This window comes from Lissotriton vulgaris, chromosome 1_2 (genome assembly GCF_964263255.1).
Source record: "Lissotriton vulgaris chromosome 1_2, aLisVul1.2, whole genome shotgun sequence".
Classification (NCBI taxonomy): domain Eukaryota; kingdom Metazoa; phylum Chordata; class Amphibia; order Caudata; family Salamandridae; genus Lissotriton; species Lissotriton vulgaris.
The window spans coordinates 187,012,897-187,028,049 of record NC_141686.1 but is presented as its reverse complement, the minus strand read 5'-3'; positions in this window follow the sequence as shown (position 1 = coordinate 187,028,049).

The following is a 15,153-nucleotide window of genomic DNA, read 5'->3' as shown; positions in this document are numbered from 1 at the left end:
GGGGTGTTAACCAGTTGCTTGAGTCCGACGTTGGCGAGGTTGCCCAGCAGGGCGTCGGTGTTGCAGTCCTTGTTGTTCTCCAGGTGGAAGCTGAGGTCCCCTAGGAGGATGTAGTCTGTAGAGGCGAGGGCGTGTGGACTGACGAAGTCTGCGATGGCTTCACTGAATTGAGTGCACGGTCCCGGGGGTCTGTAGATGAGGGTGCCTCTGAGGGTGGTCTTGTGGTCGGTGTGTATCTGGAAGTGAAGGTGTTTGGCGGCATTGAGGGTGTCGTCGGAGTTGGTGGTGATGCGGATGGTGTTTTTGTGGACGATGGTGATGCCTCCACCGGTTTGGTTGACGCGGTCTCTCTGGCTGATCTTGTAGCCATCCGGGATGGCTATGGCGATGTCGGGGGCTGAGGAGGCGTTCATCCAGGTTTCTGTGAGGAAGGCGACGTCTGGTGATGTTGAGTCGAGGAGGTTCCAGAGTTCGACGGCGTGCCTGTGGACGGAGCGGGTGTTGAGCAGGATGCACTTGAGGTGGTTGTCGCTGGGGCTCGGCTTGGCGGGTGCGGTGCAAGTTCGCAGGCAGGTGACTCGGCTGTCTCGGCAGGTGAAGGGTCCGTGGGTGCATTTCGGCGTGGCTCGGTAGCAGGCGGGGATTTGGCCGGCATTGAGTGCGTGGAGGGTTGCTGCGTCGTAAGTTCGTCGGGTGTGCTGTCATCGACGCGGACCAGGGGTTCTGGCACTGGGCGCGGTCCAGGCGCGGACGGGCGCAGACGGGCTTGGCTTTGGCGCACCCAAAGGCAATGTATGTCATAGTGTCACTTAGCTGTCTGTCCAATTCCATTATATAATCTTGATGATTCATCAGAACTATATTCCCTCCCTTGTCTGCCTCTCGGATGACAAGGGAGTCCTTTTTCTTAAGATTAGACAGCGCCTTGCGTTCATCATACGTAATGTTCTGTTTCTTGTACTTTTGATTAGTATAGAATCTATCTTCTAATTTGTACAAATATGACATGACATTCTGTTGGAACTTATCAATATTGTGCTTTCCCTGTAGTTGTGGAGTAAATCTTTTCTTAGTTCTTAATCCACTGTCTATGTTTGCATATGTGTCCAAATCCAGATCTGCCGCTACTGCTTCCAGACTTGGTACTTCTTCCTGATCATCTAAACTAAGGATTAGATGTACATCCCTTATTTCTTTGATAGATGGGTTATTATTAATACTATCAATCTGTTGATTTGTGTTAGTCACACATGGTCTATATTGAAAGAATTTATACAATTTCAAATTTCTGACAAATTTGTAGCAACTAATATTAAACAATGAAAAATCAGGGACTGCACTGGGACAAAAACCAAGTCCTTTGCTAAGTACACTTATTTCAGGATTTGTCAACACATGTGCTGAAAGGTTTACAATATTGATACCATCACATTCATCCAAGCCTTGTGTATTAATCCCATCTTTTGTTACATCTTTTGGTTGCGGGCCCCTGATCCGGTTGTGACCCGTGTTTTTGCTTTTGGGTCCTGTACTGGTGTTGCCCCTCCTTGTTCATTTGTGTTCATATCTTTTTTGAAGGCCTGCTTGTTGCCCTTTTTGAACTGTTGTAGTTTTTAAAAAAAAATGGATCAGAAACCCCTCCAACCGCACCATCCTGAGCCCTTGTTGACTCATTACTGGTCAAGCTACTTATGCTTGGCGCACCTGACATGCTAGATGCCTCTGCTGATTGCGTTGTGCAGTCAGACCCTGCCTTGTTAGTATATGGTTTGATGTTATCAAACTTTCTTGCAAAGGTATAAACTCTGCCATTACGATAATCCCATTCATCTCTTTTTATTTTTTGGGATTTCTTCTCCCGTAAATACATTTGGTGCTTTTGTAACTCATCTTTCAAAATGGCCCAGTTACGATCTGCTACTTCAGGTAGATTAATGTCCTGTATCTCTTTGTCCAAATTGGCTATTTCTATAAGAAGTTTCTCCCGTTTCAATTCCGCATCCCTTATTAGTATATCCATCATACCCAATGAGGAATGTAGAAGCAATTTTTCCCATTCCTTTAAATGTCCCCTAGCTAAATCCTCAAATGAGGGAAAGATTAATACACGCAAGCCTCTAGGGACTTGTTCTTTAGCACTGTACTTGCGTAAAACGGTGGCATCCCACCATCGAGAAAGTTCTTGTTTTTTAACTTGTTCTAATCTCTTAAATTTCTGCCGCAATCCTTCTTTTGCGGTTGTCTTGGGGTTACTTATACCTTTTCCGGGGTTTGCACTGAATAAATCTTCTAGTAAAGCATCTCTATTGTCATCAAAGGTGGTCATCGCTAAATAAGATAGATTGCCCTCTGCTCTCAATTACAATAATTTATCACACAGATCCTAGGTATATAAATATTGAGATTTAAAGATTTGATCCCTCCATATAATATACCCTGTTGAGTAGTACCAGTGTTCACTAATTGATGAGATGAAACGTGCATTGGCTGATGCAAGATCAAAGAGTAAAGAAAAGAAAGAAACCAAGCTTACAATACTGCTTTAATACTTGTGTGTACATATCACAATTAAACATTGCATGCTGCACCCTAGATGTGTATTGAGGATGGCTATAGTTCACAAATTGTCTGATATGCTATTGTATTAGATTAACCACTATCTCTCAGCTTTGTCTTTTTTGAGTTGTATTTATTGGGTTTATTTGTGTTTTGATTTACAGGGTGCATGTGTATTTATATCATTTCATCAACTTATGTTCATCTCTATTTTCCTGAATCTGTTATTTGTTTTACATTTTAATTTACTTATTTTCTTGGGACTTTCACGTTGATCTCTTGTCTAAAAGGCTATATGTGGTAGGTTTTTTAATCCTGTATTTTATTTCAATGTTATTGTCATTCTTCTTTCTCTCTATATGCTTACTATTATGTTTTTAGATTGTGTTCCTCTCACACTAAAATAAGTATTTGCTGGTTTGCAAAGATGCCTCAATGTTTATTCTCTTTTATTTATTTTTTTGTTTGTGTTAGGATGCCATGGACTTTCGACCATTGTGGAAATAATTTGTTTACAAGATAATTTTTGCACATTTTACTGATGGTAAAGGCTTGGTGTCATAATATAAATGTTATCCATTTTCTAGTGTGTTTTGTGAATCTTGTACAGATGGGTTAATCATTTAATTATATTGTTGTTTCACTGTTACTGTTTGGAGTCTGGTCAGCCCTGTTGTAGGCCTTTGGTGTATTTTTATTGCATTTGGCACTTTCTCCCTGCTGCTGTATTACAGGTTTTCTAATTATTGGTGGTACTAGTGGATATCTTTCTAATCATGTAAAATGTAGCCTATGTACAGGCTGAATTAGTCCGTTGGTGGCTATGGTCAGGATGTATCTAAAGGCGAGGCTCATAGCAATGATTCTCCATTCTGCTTTCTTTGATGTCCATATAGTGGTGATAACAACCACCATTGTGTGCAGCCAGTGAGTGCATCAGTCATTTTTTCCTAGTAAATCTGACAGAAGAGGATAATTTAATTTTGGTCATTTTCTATTTCCAGTCATATATTAATTTGTCCTTGTAGCTGATTGTAGTAGTGTGTAGTGCACAGGTGTTTTGTACATTTTATTTCATTTGTGTCTGCTAGTAACCACTTGCCTTGGAAGGATGGGATACCAGGTAATGTTTTTAATAACGATATTCAACATTTGCCTTCCCTTAGCCTGCCTGCTAGAGGGTCTCCAGGGACACTAATGGGACACCTTAAAATATTAAATTATTTTATTTAGATTTCTTCTGCCTCTCCCTGACTGCCAAATGAATCCCATGGTCCCTGTAGGAACACAAACATAGGTAGTTTATGCATGGGCACAGAACTTTTAGGCAAGTATGATGATTGAGGATGACTTGTATGATACAGTTAGAACTCTGTGAATTAGCTGACAGCATGACAAGAGTATTCTGCTAAGTGTTGCTCTCTGTAGTAGAGCTAAATATCATTAAAACAGTTTAGAAGATGACACAAAAGAAAGAGGCTCCTGACAAGAAACTGCCCATTGTAAAGAAGAAAACAGTGCCATCACTGGCATTAAGCCATCCTAAACTTTCCAGTAATACAGCATCAATCAATCAATCAATCAATCAATCAAGAGTATTTGTAAAGCGCGCTACTCACCCGCTAGGGTCTCAAGGCGCTGGTGGTGGGGCAGGGGGGGCTGCTACTGTTCAAAAAGCTGGGTCATGAGTTGCTTTCTGAAGGAGAGATGGTCCTGGGTGAGTCGTAGGTGGGTGGGCAGGGTGTTCCAGGTCTTGGCCACCAGGTAGGTGAAGGATCTTCCTCCGGTGGTGGTTCTGCGGATCCGTGGGACGGTGGTGATGGCGAGGCTGGCGGAGCTGAGCTGGCGGGTTGGCGTGTAGAACGTGAGGCGGTTTTTTGAGGTATTCAGGGCCCAAGTCATGGAGAGCCTTATGTGCGTGGGTGAGTAGTCTGAACATGATCCTTTTGCTGATGGGGAGCCAGTTCAGGTCCCTCAGGTGGGCGGAGATGTGGCTGTGTCGGGGGATGTCAAAGATGAGTCCTGCTGAGGTGTTCTGGATGCGCTGGAGCCTTTTCTGTAGTTTGGCGGTGGTCCCAGCGTAGAGGGCGTTCCTGTAGTCCAGACGGCTGGTGACGAGGGCTTGGGTGACCGTTTTCCATGTTCCCGTGGGGATCCAGCGGAAGATCTTACGGATCATGTGGAGAGTGTTGAAGCAGGAGAAGGTAACAGCGTTAACTTGCTTGGCCATCATGAGGGAGGAGTCAAGGATGAAGCCCAGGTTGCGTGCGTGGTCCGTGGGCTTGGGTGGGTGGCCCTGAGCAGGGGGCCACCAGGAGTCGTCCCAGGCGGAGATGGATGGGCCAAGGATGAGGACTTCCATCTTGTCTGAGTTCAGTTTCAGGCGGCTGAGCTTCATTCAGTCTGCGATGTCTTTCATTCCATCCTGGAAGCTGGCTATGGCGGAGGTGGGGTCGTTGGTCAGGGAGAGGATCAGTTGGGTATCGTTGGCGTAGGAGATGATGTTGAGGTTGTGCTCGCATGCGATGGCTGCGAGGGGGCTCATGTAGACGTTGAAGAGGGTGTGGCTGAGCGAGGAGCCTTAAGGTACGCCGCAGATGATCTTGGTGGCTTCTGCGAGGAAGGGTGGTAGACGGACTCTTTGGGTTCTGTCGGAGAGGAAGGAGGTGATCCATTCCAGGGCCTTTCCTTGGATCCCTGCGTGGCGGAGGCGGGTTGTCAGGGTGCGGTGGCAGACCGCGTCGAACGCAGCCAAAAGGTCATGCAGGATGAGGGTGGCAGTTTTTCCGTTGTCCAGGAGGGTCCGGATGTCGTCGGTGGCCACAATGAGGGCGGTCTCGGTGCTGTGGTTTACTCGGAATCCGGACTGCGATGGGTCGAGGGAGCCGTTCGTTTCCAGGAAGGCTGTCAGCTGTTTGTTGACGGTTTTCTCGATGACTTTTGCAGGGAAGGGGAGGAGCGAGATGGGGCGGAAGTTCTTGAGGTCTGAGGGGTCTACGGTGGGTTTCTTCAGGAGGGCACTGATCTCTGCGTGCTTCCAGCTCTCCAGGAAGGCGGCGGATATGAAGGATTTGTTGATGATGTCCCGAAGTTTGGGTGCGATGATGGCGTCGGCTTTGTTGAAGTTGTGGTGTGGGCAGGGATCGGCTGGGGAGCCCGAATGGATGGTGTTCATTGTGTGGGTGGTATCTTCCGTGCTCCTCTGCACCCTCCTCTGGGAAAGAGGAGTATTTTCCTTGTAGTAATGGCACCACCACCAAACCCAAGTCTCAGATCTCACAGTGCAGCAACGAATGCAGCCATGGAGTGGAATGAGTCTGAACTGTTTTATGCCAGAAGCCAAACTTCAACAATAGGAGTAAGGCTCTATTTAACTTGCTCTCAGTCATTTTGTTCCACCACCACAGCCTGCTTCCATTTTTTCAAGGAGCATGATAAACCAGGAACAGCCACCACCCCTACCACCTTGGATAAAGGTAAAAAAGCCACCTGGCTTGTACTTAACAAGTTCATGCATGAGCTAAATGAAAGGTGACAATGGTGCAAAAGTGTGCGTATCATGCTTTTCCCAAGGATATCTTTGTGTCTATATGTTTCCATATGTATATGTACCCAGTTTCCCGGGATTACTAGAATGCCCCATAATTATTTTTTGTTAGCGCACATGAGGAGTACATCACAGAGTTCTTAATTTGTCACTAAAACATTTGTTGTGAAAGCATTATAATACATTCCCTCATCTACATAGTATGGAATCAAAAGAGTATTTTTCTTTATTCACAGAAATATAAGAGCCAGACAATTTAAGAGGTAGACATAGGTAACACTTTCTTAGAGGTAATTCTGAATGCAAGGTTGTCTCAATAGGATCCAGTGTACCCTTCGTGAAGAATTCCACGGACTCAGTTGAGACACAAGGCAGAAACATGTTGACAGTAATAGTGGTGATGGGGTACTGAATCCCCTTGTCCGCACATTTGATTTTCTTACCACATGTCATGACTAGTGAGTACAATGTTTTTACAATGCCACATTGGCTTTTCTAATGCCCTTTAATCAGGGATCAACTCTTAGGGTCCCATTAGGATGTCAGGCAGATCGCCACTGCCATGCAGGCGGTGGCGATCCACCCAACATCCGTCACCGGCCGCCACCCATTTCCCCCTGCCATATTACAATGGCGGGGGGACCGGGGCGGACGTAAACACCGTCCGCCGCTTTTCCGCCACGGTCGCCTTGCGGCCGGGGCAGAAAAGGGTTCATATGGCTGGCCAGTATCAGATGCCTTTCCGAGGCGGCAATGCCGCCATGGAAAGGCATGCGGTCGTCACTTTGGGGCCCCCTGTGGGCCCCCGTGTTGAAGACGAAGGGGGGTGCAAATGGGGGGTACCTGTGGTACCCCCCTGCATTTGCATACGCAATACTGCAGGCACTGCGCGGTGCCTGCCGCTTTGTGTATGCAAATGCATCACAAGCATTTATAACATTGCAGCGGGTTCTGGTGTGGAAACCGCCCGCCGCAATGTTACAAATGAATGATGCGCCCGCCAGTGTGGTGGGTGCATCATAATATGCTAGGCGGGACCGCCTCACAGCTCGCGGGCAGTCCCGTTTTCCGCGAGGATGGCGGGCGGGCAAAGTCCGCCCGCCATTCTAATGGGGGGTCTATGTTAGAAGTGCCTCCCTGACTCCAGATGAATACTTGCTTTCCATTGAAGCTGGTTTTCTGAGAACGTGTCCTATGATGAAGCATGGCACTTGGTGGTGTGTGAGGAAAACCCATCAATTTTTTGTGTGTGTCCAATTCTCAGAATCAGAATCAGAATATAATTTATTCGATTTTAGACTTTAAAATGATAAAAGTGTCATATTGAGTAGTGTTGGGAGGGGTGCAATAATTAAATCTGAACAAACAACTCAGGTAGCTTGGTTTGTGTGAATATATTGTGTTGGGAGGCCAGCTCACCCTTGAGACCCCATAGCCTCTAGTTGCCTACCCTGGGTATATTTCAGGTGTGTGTGCTTATGTTTAGACTAAATCCCGGGAAAATAATAAAATACAAAAACATGTGCTGGTTCCTTCCGAAAATGTAATGTGGCACAAAGGCAAGCATACTATTTAGTATCATATGCAAAACCAATGCAGTCTACAACGTGCATGATTAGGTTAACATAGGGAAAATTACAATGAGCCATATGAGAAACCCACTACACACCTGCTTTAGCTGGAAGCAAGATGGAGGGAGTTTTCAGCTTATCCAGTGTGTTTTCTCCATTCCTGTGGCTTGAGGGTGGAGATTAGGCTTTGGTAAGATGTCTGCTACCCATCATAATCTCACATAATGTCATTTATTTACCCTTGCTCAATTCCTGAAATTGCACTATTACTCCACATTGTGTAATTATGCATTGTTTGCAGCAAATGTTGTGTACAAGCACAAGGGAGCTAAGCAGACAGGCATAAAGCCAGCAGCTTCTAATTGCAGCATTCAGGTTATTTGCTACTTTTGTGTTCAAAATGTATCCTTGCATCCAATTTGGATGTTAAGATGTGTTTCATGCTAAAGTATTGTTCATGATTGTTTTTAAAATTCACATAATTTTAACAAAATATCTTAGAATCATGAAAATCTTGCACACCTCTACTAAAGACCCAGGCACTTAAGTGAGGAAGGACAGGGACAGGACTACTGTTACAACTTCTATGAGTACTTTTAGAAAAGGACTTTTGATTTGGTTTTCCTTTGCAGTGCCAGGTGGTAGAGAGTAGGGGAGAGGGAATGAGTTCACAGTTGTTGTTAAAGGTTAGGATGTTACTTGGAAAGTATCTACATCCTTAAATACTACCACAAAAAGACTTGTGATAGCCAGATGCAGAATCTTCACACTTTATTGTGCCTATGGTTTGGATACTCCTGCTTTGAGCCAGAATCATTGCTACCTACTGTGAGAGTCATTACTTTGCAAAACGTAGTGCATATTTACCCAAAATAGTGATTTTTTATGCTATTTAGTTGGCTACAGGCTAAATAGTAGAGAGTTTGCACTGTTTGGCCAGCAGATCTGCAAATAGTAAAACACCTTCACCATTTTCCCGGCTGCTGGCTAAACAGTAGAGATTTAAAACTATTCATCTGACAGCCATGCAAAAAGCAAATTCACTATTTATCTGGCCATGGTTAAATAATAGACTCTGTACTTTCTGGTGGGCAGCCATACATACAGCAGCAACACTTAAATATTTACCCAGCTGCCGCTGAATAGAAGAGATTTTGCGTTGTCTGACTGGCAAAAAATGGCACTCTTTACCCTGCAATGCCTAAAAAAAAGATTCCCGCCTGCAAATAGTAGAAAAAACGTACCTATTTTCCAGGCCACTCTCCAAACAGTAGAGATTCTAAACTGTTGGTTGTTGGTCGTGCAAATAGCAGAGAAGGATGTGCAAAGGATTCTTCACTATTTGGCTGCAGCCATATCAATAGCAGAACGCATCACAATTAACCAGGCCGCTGGCTAAACTGTGAAAATTCTGCACTGTTTGGTCCACAGCCACACACATAGCAGAAAAACGTCACTATTTACCCGGTTGCTTTCTACGTAGTTGATATTCTGTACTGCTTTATCAGCAGTTTTTGGAAAACTTCTCCTCCTTAAGCTGCTAGCATCCTGCCTAAATCGGGCCCCTTCCTCTTTGCAAAGAAGTTACCACCCCTACTCGGGGTCAAAAGCTAATGAATGGCTTAGGACAGTAATTGCAGCCACAAATATCAATACATTCCTTTCTGAATTGGAGGGAAGAGCCCCCCTTTTATGAGCCATCTTATTTGCTTTTCATAAACAATCGCAAAAGTCTATTTACTAGTCTAAAGACATTTAAAACTCATAATAATGGTTTTGTCTTCTTTGCACGCTGCTCAGTTGCCCACTCCCAGGGTGGGCAACTGAGCAGTGGTTGCTACAGAGACAGCCCCCTGGACTGCATGACTCGAGGAACAGGAGAAAATATGCTGGATGGCTGCCCTGCCGTAGGTAGAAGGGAGATCATTCGCACTCTCGGAAACCCTGGGTCAAGCAAGGGAATGATGAGAATGGTCATCTGCTCTGCTCAAGAAGGAACTTCTTCCAGCCCGGTCTCGCTGAAGGAGGTCAAGAACCTTTCAGTCACCCCCATGATTTTCAGTCAATGGAGGTGGACCTTGGTTCCTCCTCTCTGCTTCCTGTGACATCATGACTCAGCTGTTCACTCTTTATTCTTGTGTGGAGCATGGTTTGGGGGAGCGGCCAAAAGGCTTCATAATGATAATAGCTGGCTTTCCACATCCCTCTTAGCAGGGACTCTTATGTGCGTGGCTCTCACACTGCTCATGACATTACTTCTGTTGGGTTCCTAACTCCATTGCTATGCAAACAAGATTAAAATATTTGCCAGATGCTAGATCCTGTTACATAGGTGTCAACACATCACAGAAGTTTTACCCCATAGTTAGCTGTTCTGGGAAACTCATTTATGGCACCAAATACTTCCTGGCGAGAAGTGTGGAGTGTGGGGTGATGGTGAGTGGGTATTACAGTTGGGCTTCAATGCCTGGTTTGTTTCCTTTTTAATTTTGTTTTAATAATGTTTTTTTCCTTAGGTCGGCTACAGCAAGCACACGTCATGAATGTTAGCTGTGCATGGCACAGCACTGCGGGTCCTCAGGTTTGCTCGTCCAGCCTAGTATTAGGCAGCGATTACCTCCTACTCTCCCAACAGCATCATAAACCCCCCTAAATTAACAGTGCTCTTCTGGAATGTGAATGACCTGCTGAATCATATTAAACACTATGCAGTACTACGGTACAGCAAACGGCAGAGCCCAGTGGTCCCTTTCTTTGCAGGAGACTCAGCCACTAGGTATGAAGTACTTCTTTCTAGGCTGCTTCAGTTATGATAGGGTTTATCATTCGAATCTCTGACAAAAGATCGATTACAAAAATATCTACCTACAAAAATATCACAACACAAATATTGATTACAAAAATATCGACATGCTATCTCTACCAAGGTAAGTACAAAAATATAGAAAAAAAGACATCGATGTCAAAAATATTGTTATTCAAAAAATATGTTTTTTTTATTAAAAAAATATGTGATATAAATAAAATAATACTTATACATGTAATAAACATGGTTAAAATATGTTATAATATTTAAAAATAATAAATAATACATAATTTAATTAAAAAACATAATATAAATATAATACATAGTATATACTTCCTTGATACTAGCTTTTAAAAATAATTTTAATAACTTATAAACAAATAACAATGTTTTAAATTACAAATAAATGTACACACATAAAATAATAATACAAATAAAAATTAATAAAAATGTAAAACAAATTAAAAAAGAGTAAGTAAATGTTGGATAGCGTAGGGGTAAAAATTACTATTACCACTCCAGAGAGTGCAACAGTAGAGAAAGTGTTGGATGGCGTAGGAGTAAAAATTACTATTCCCACTCCAGAGAGTGCAACAGTAGGGAAAGTGTTGGATAGCGTAGGGGTAAAAATTACTATTCCCACTCCAGAGAGTGCAACAGTAGGGAAAGTGTTGGATAGCGTAATAGTAAAATTACTATTCCCATTCCAGAGAGTGCAACAGTCGGGAAAGTGTTGGATAATGTAGGGGTAAAAATGACTATTCCCACTCCAGAGAGTGCAACAGTAGGGAAAGTGTTGGGTGGCGTAGGGGTAAAAATTACTATTCCAACTAAAGAGAGTGCAACAGTAGGGAAAGTGTTGGATAGCGTAGGGGTAAAAATTACTATTCCCACTCCAGAGAGTACAACAGCCGGGAAAGTGTTGGATAACGTGGGGGTAAAAATTACTATTCCCACTCCAGAGAGTGCAACAGTAGGGAAAGTGTTGGATAGCGTAGGGGTAAAAATTACTATTCCAACTCCAGAGAGTGCAACAGTACGGAAAGTATTGGATAGCGTAGATGGTAAAAATAACATACTTATAAATAAATTAATAATTTAAAATAATACAAAAATTAATTAATGAATAAATATAAACTATTTACAAATCCCAATACATACTTATTAAAAACATGACTAACAATAAATAATTAAGTAAAAATAAATTATTAATAAATACCTATTAATAATAATAAATTACAAATTAATAATTAATTAACAATAATATAATTAACAAAACAATGAATTAAAATAAATTATTACTTAATTACGTTTAAATAACTTCCCACCCTATTCCCCTATAAACCCATAACCCGCTAAAGAACATAATTATCAATTAATCAATTAGTTAAAATTAATTACCAATTAATAAAAATGTATTACCAATTAATACAAATGTATTTATAATTCCTAATAATTAATAATTCATTTACTATAATTAAATTACTTCACACCCTATTCCCCTATAAACCCAGTACCCGCTACGGTACTAAAATACAAAATGTACTCAAATTACATAAATGCAAATTAAATACATAATAAATACATAATAATATACAAAAGAATCATACAAAAATCGATATTAGTTACATCAATATTAATAACATCGATATTAGTAACATCGATATTAGTAACAAAGATATTACTAACATCGATATTAAACATATCCATATAACTTTCCTTCTATATTATGTCCCTTCGATATTTAAACATTGACATTATTGTATGTCGATATTTAAAACTCAATATTTTGTCTGCCTACCTTATCATTCGGCTTCAAACATGGCTCTAGAGGAGTCGCCATACTATTGCACAGATTCTTTCCCCTTGCAGTCACAATGCAGCACACAGATGCTCAGGGATGCTCTCTGGGTATAGAGTGTCGTCTGGAGGCGAGGCACTACAATGTTGTCCCCTGCAATTTTCCTCATCCTCTGCTGCAGCCCCTTCTGCAGGAATTGTAAGGCTCTATCTTGACTCAACCCCAGGGGGTTTTGATGGTAGGAAGGTACTTTAGTGAAACACCGACCTGGTTTTAGGTGTGTCTTCAGCCCCATACCCTACCAGGCATTCCTGGTTGATTTGTCTGTCTTCTTGGGCTTATTTGTTGGGCCTTTGCAATATATGGGTCCCTAGACACCCTGTCCAGCAGGCCTATACTCACCATTCAACAGCACATGCAATGTAGTCCCGCATATAAGTGCTCTGGCTACCGCCAGCAGATCTACTTTTTGTTCAATCTGTGCTATTCTTCCATTGAGCATCTTTGATCATGCTCCGCTTTTGCTGGCCTGGGGGCCCAGCCCTCCGTCCTACACCCTGCCTTGTAAAACTTTTTCAGCTGTACAGTACTTTTTAACCTGTTTTTAAATTAGATATGTAATTTGATATTGATTGATGTATACATAATTACTATGAAATTGAAATGCCTTTTAAATTGTTTGTAGTATGCTTTTACGATTTTTAACTAAATCGAATAAAGTGGTTTTTGACTTGACTACACCCTGCCTTGAGGTTCAGTGCATGGTACTTGCAAATTTACGAATGCACTGACTTGCTAAGTAGGAAATAGAACAGTTTTTCAAACTTAATGCAGGTTCCACTTCCATCCCCATGGCGGTGGCTCTTTGGGTAGCTAGTAAGCCTTCTTCAAGAGGCTGTCCTAAAGGCTATGTCAGTCAAGTGGAGGCGCTCCGTATGGAATGGCTGACTAAGTTCAATTCAATTCAATTCAAATAATTTATATTTATATAGCGCGCTACATACCCAGAGGGTCTCAAGGCGCTTGGAGAAGGGTGGGTTTTAAGTTGCTTTCTGAATGCTAGGTGGTTCTGAGTGAGGCGAAGGTGAGTGGGAAGTGAGTTCCAGGTTTTGGCTGCCAGGTAGGAGAAGAATCTTCCTCCCATGGTGGTTTTGTTGATGCGAGGTACAGCAGCAAGGGCTTGGTGGGAGGAGCATAGCTGGCGGGAGGGGGTGTAGAAGGAAAGTCGTGTGTTGAGGCATTCGGGTGCAAGTTCGTAAAGTGCTTTGTGTGCGTGGGTTAGGAGGCGGAATGTTATCCTCTTATTGACGGGGAGCCAGTGGAGGTTTTTCAGGTGACCAGAAATGTGGTCTTTACGCGGAATGTCTAGTATGAGTCTGGCTGATGCGTTCTGGATGCGTTGGAGTTTTTTCTGAAGTTTTGCGGTGGTACCGGCGTATAGGGTGTTTCCGTAGTCCAAGCGGCTTGTAACCAGTGCGTAGGTGACCGTTTTTCTAGTTTCGGTGGGGATCCAGCGAAATGTTTTTTTGAGCATGCGAAGGATGTTGAAGCAAGATGATGAAACGGCGTTGACCTGTCTGGTCATCGAGAGTGAGGAGTCCAGAATGACGCCCAGGTTCCGTGCGTGGTCTGTCGGGATGGGTGCTTTTCCAAGGGACTCTGGCCACCACGAGTCGTCCCAGGCGGAGGGGGAGGTACCTAGGATAAGGACTTCTGTTTTGTCGGAATTCAGTTTCAGACGGCTGCGCTTCATCCACTCGGCTACTTCTCTCATTCCTTTATGTATGTTTGTTTTGGCGGTGTTAGGGTCTTTGGTGAGTGAGAGAATCAGTTGAGTGTCATCAGCGTAGGAGATGATGTTGAGGTTGTGTTGGCGTGCGATGGCCGCGAGGGGGCTCGTGTATACGTTGAAGAGGGTGGGGCTGAGTGAAGATCCTTGTGGCACGTCGCAGATGACTTCAGTGGCCTCTGACTTGAATGGTGGGAGGCGGACTCTCTGGGTTCTTCCGGCAGGGAATGAGGTGATCCATTCCAGTGCTTTTCCTTGGATTCCTATGTTTCTGAGGCGTTGTAACAGGGTGCTATGACAGACTGTGTCGAAGGCCGCAGAGAGGTCGAGGAGGATGAGGGCGACTGTGTCTCCATTGTCCAGTAGAGTTCGAATGTCATCTGTTGCTGCGATGAGTCTCAGTGCTGTGTTTGGCTCGGAAGCCAGACTGTGAGGAGTCTAGGGATTTGTTGGTTTCGAGGAAGGCGGCGAGCTGGTTGTTGACAGCTTTCTCAATGACTTTGGCCGGGAATGGAAGGAGCGAGATGGGGCAGTAGTTTTTGAGTTCGGAGGGGTCAGCTGTGGTTTTTTTCAGAAGGGCGCTGAGTTCGGCGTGTTTCCAGCTTTCCGGGAAGGTGGGGTGCGATGACGGAGTCAGCTTTGTTGAAGATGTGGTGAGGGCATGGGTCTGTGGGGGATCCTGAGTGGATGGAGTTCATCAGGCGGATGGTGTCCTCAGTGGAGATTGGGTTCCAGTCATTAAGGATGTTCAAGGGGGGTGGGAGTACGGCAGAAGGTAGGGTGGGTTGGTCTCCAGGATGGTTGTCAAAGCTGTTGTGGATGTCAGCTATTTTGTCGTGGAAGAACGAAGCTAGGGAGTCGCAAAGGGCTTGAGAGGGAGTGATGTCGTTGGAGTTGGCAGTGGGGTTGGTAAACTCTTTGACGGTGTTGAATAATTCCTTGCCGTTGTGGGCGTTGTTATCAAGTCGGTCTTAGAAAGCGGCTTTCTTGGCGGTTTGGATCAGTTGGTGGTGTGTGCGGATGGCGTTTTTGAACGCGTCGCTGGTGCTGGTGTTTGGGTCTTTTTTCCATGTCTTCTCAAGG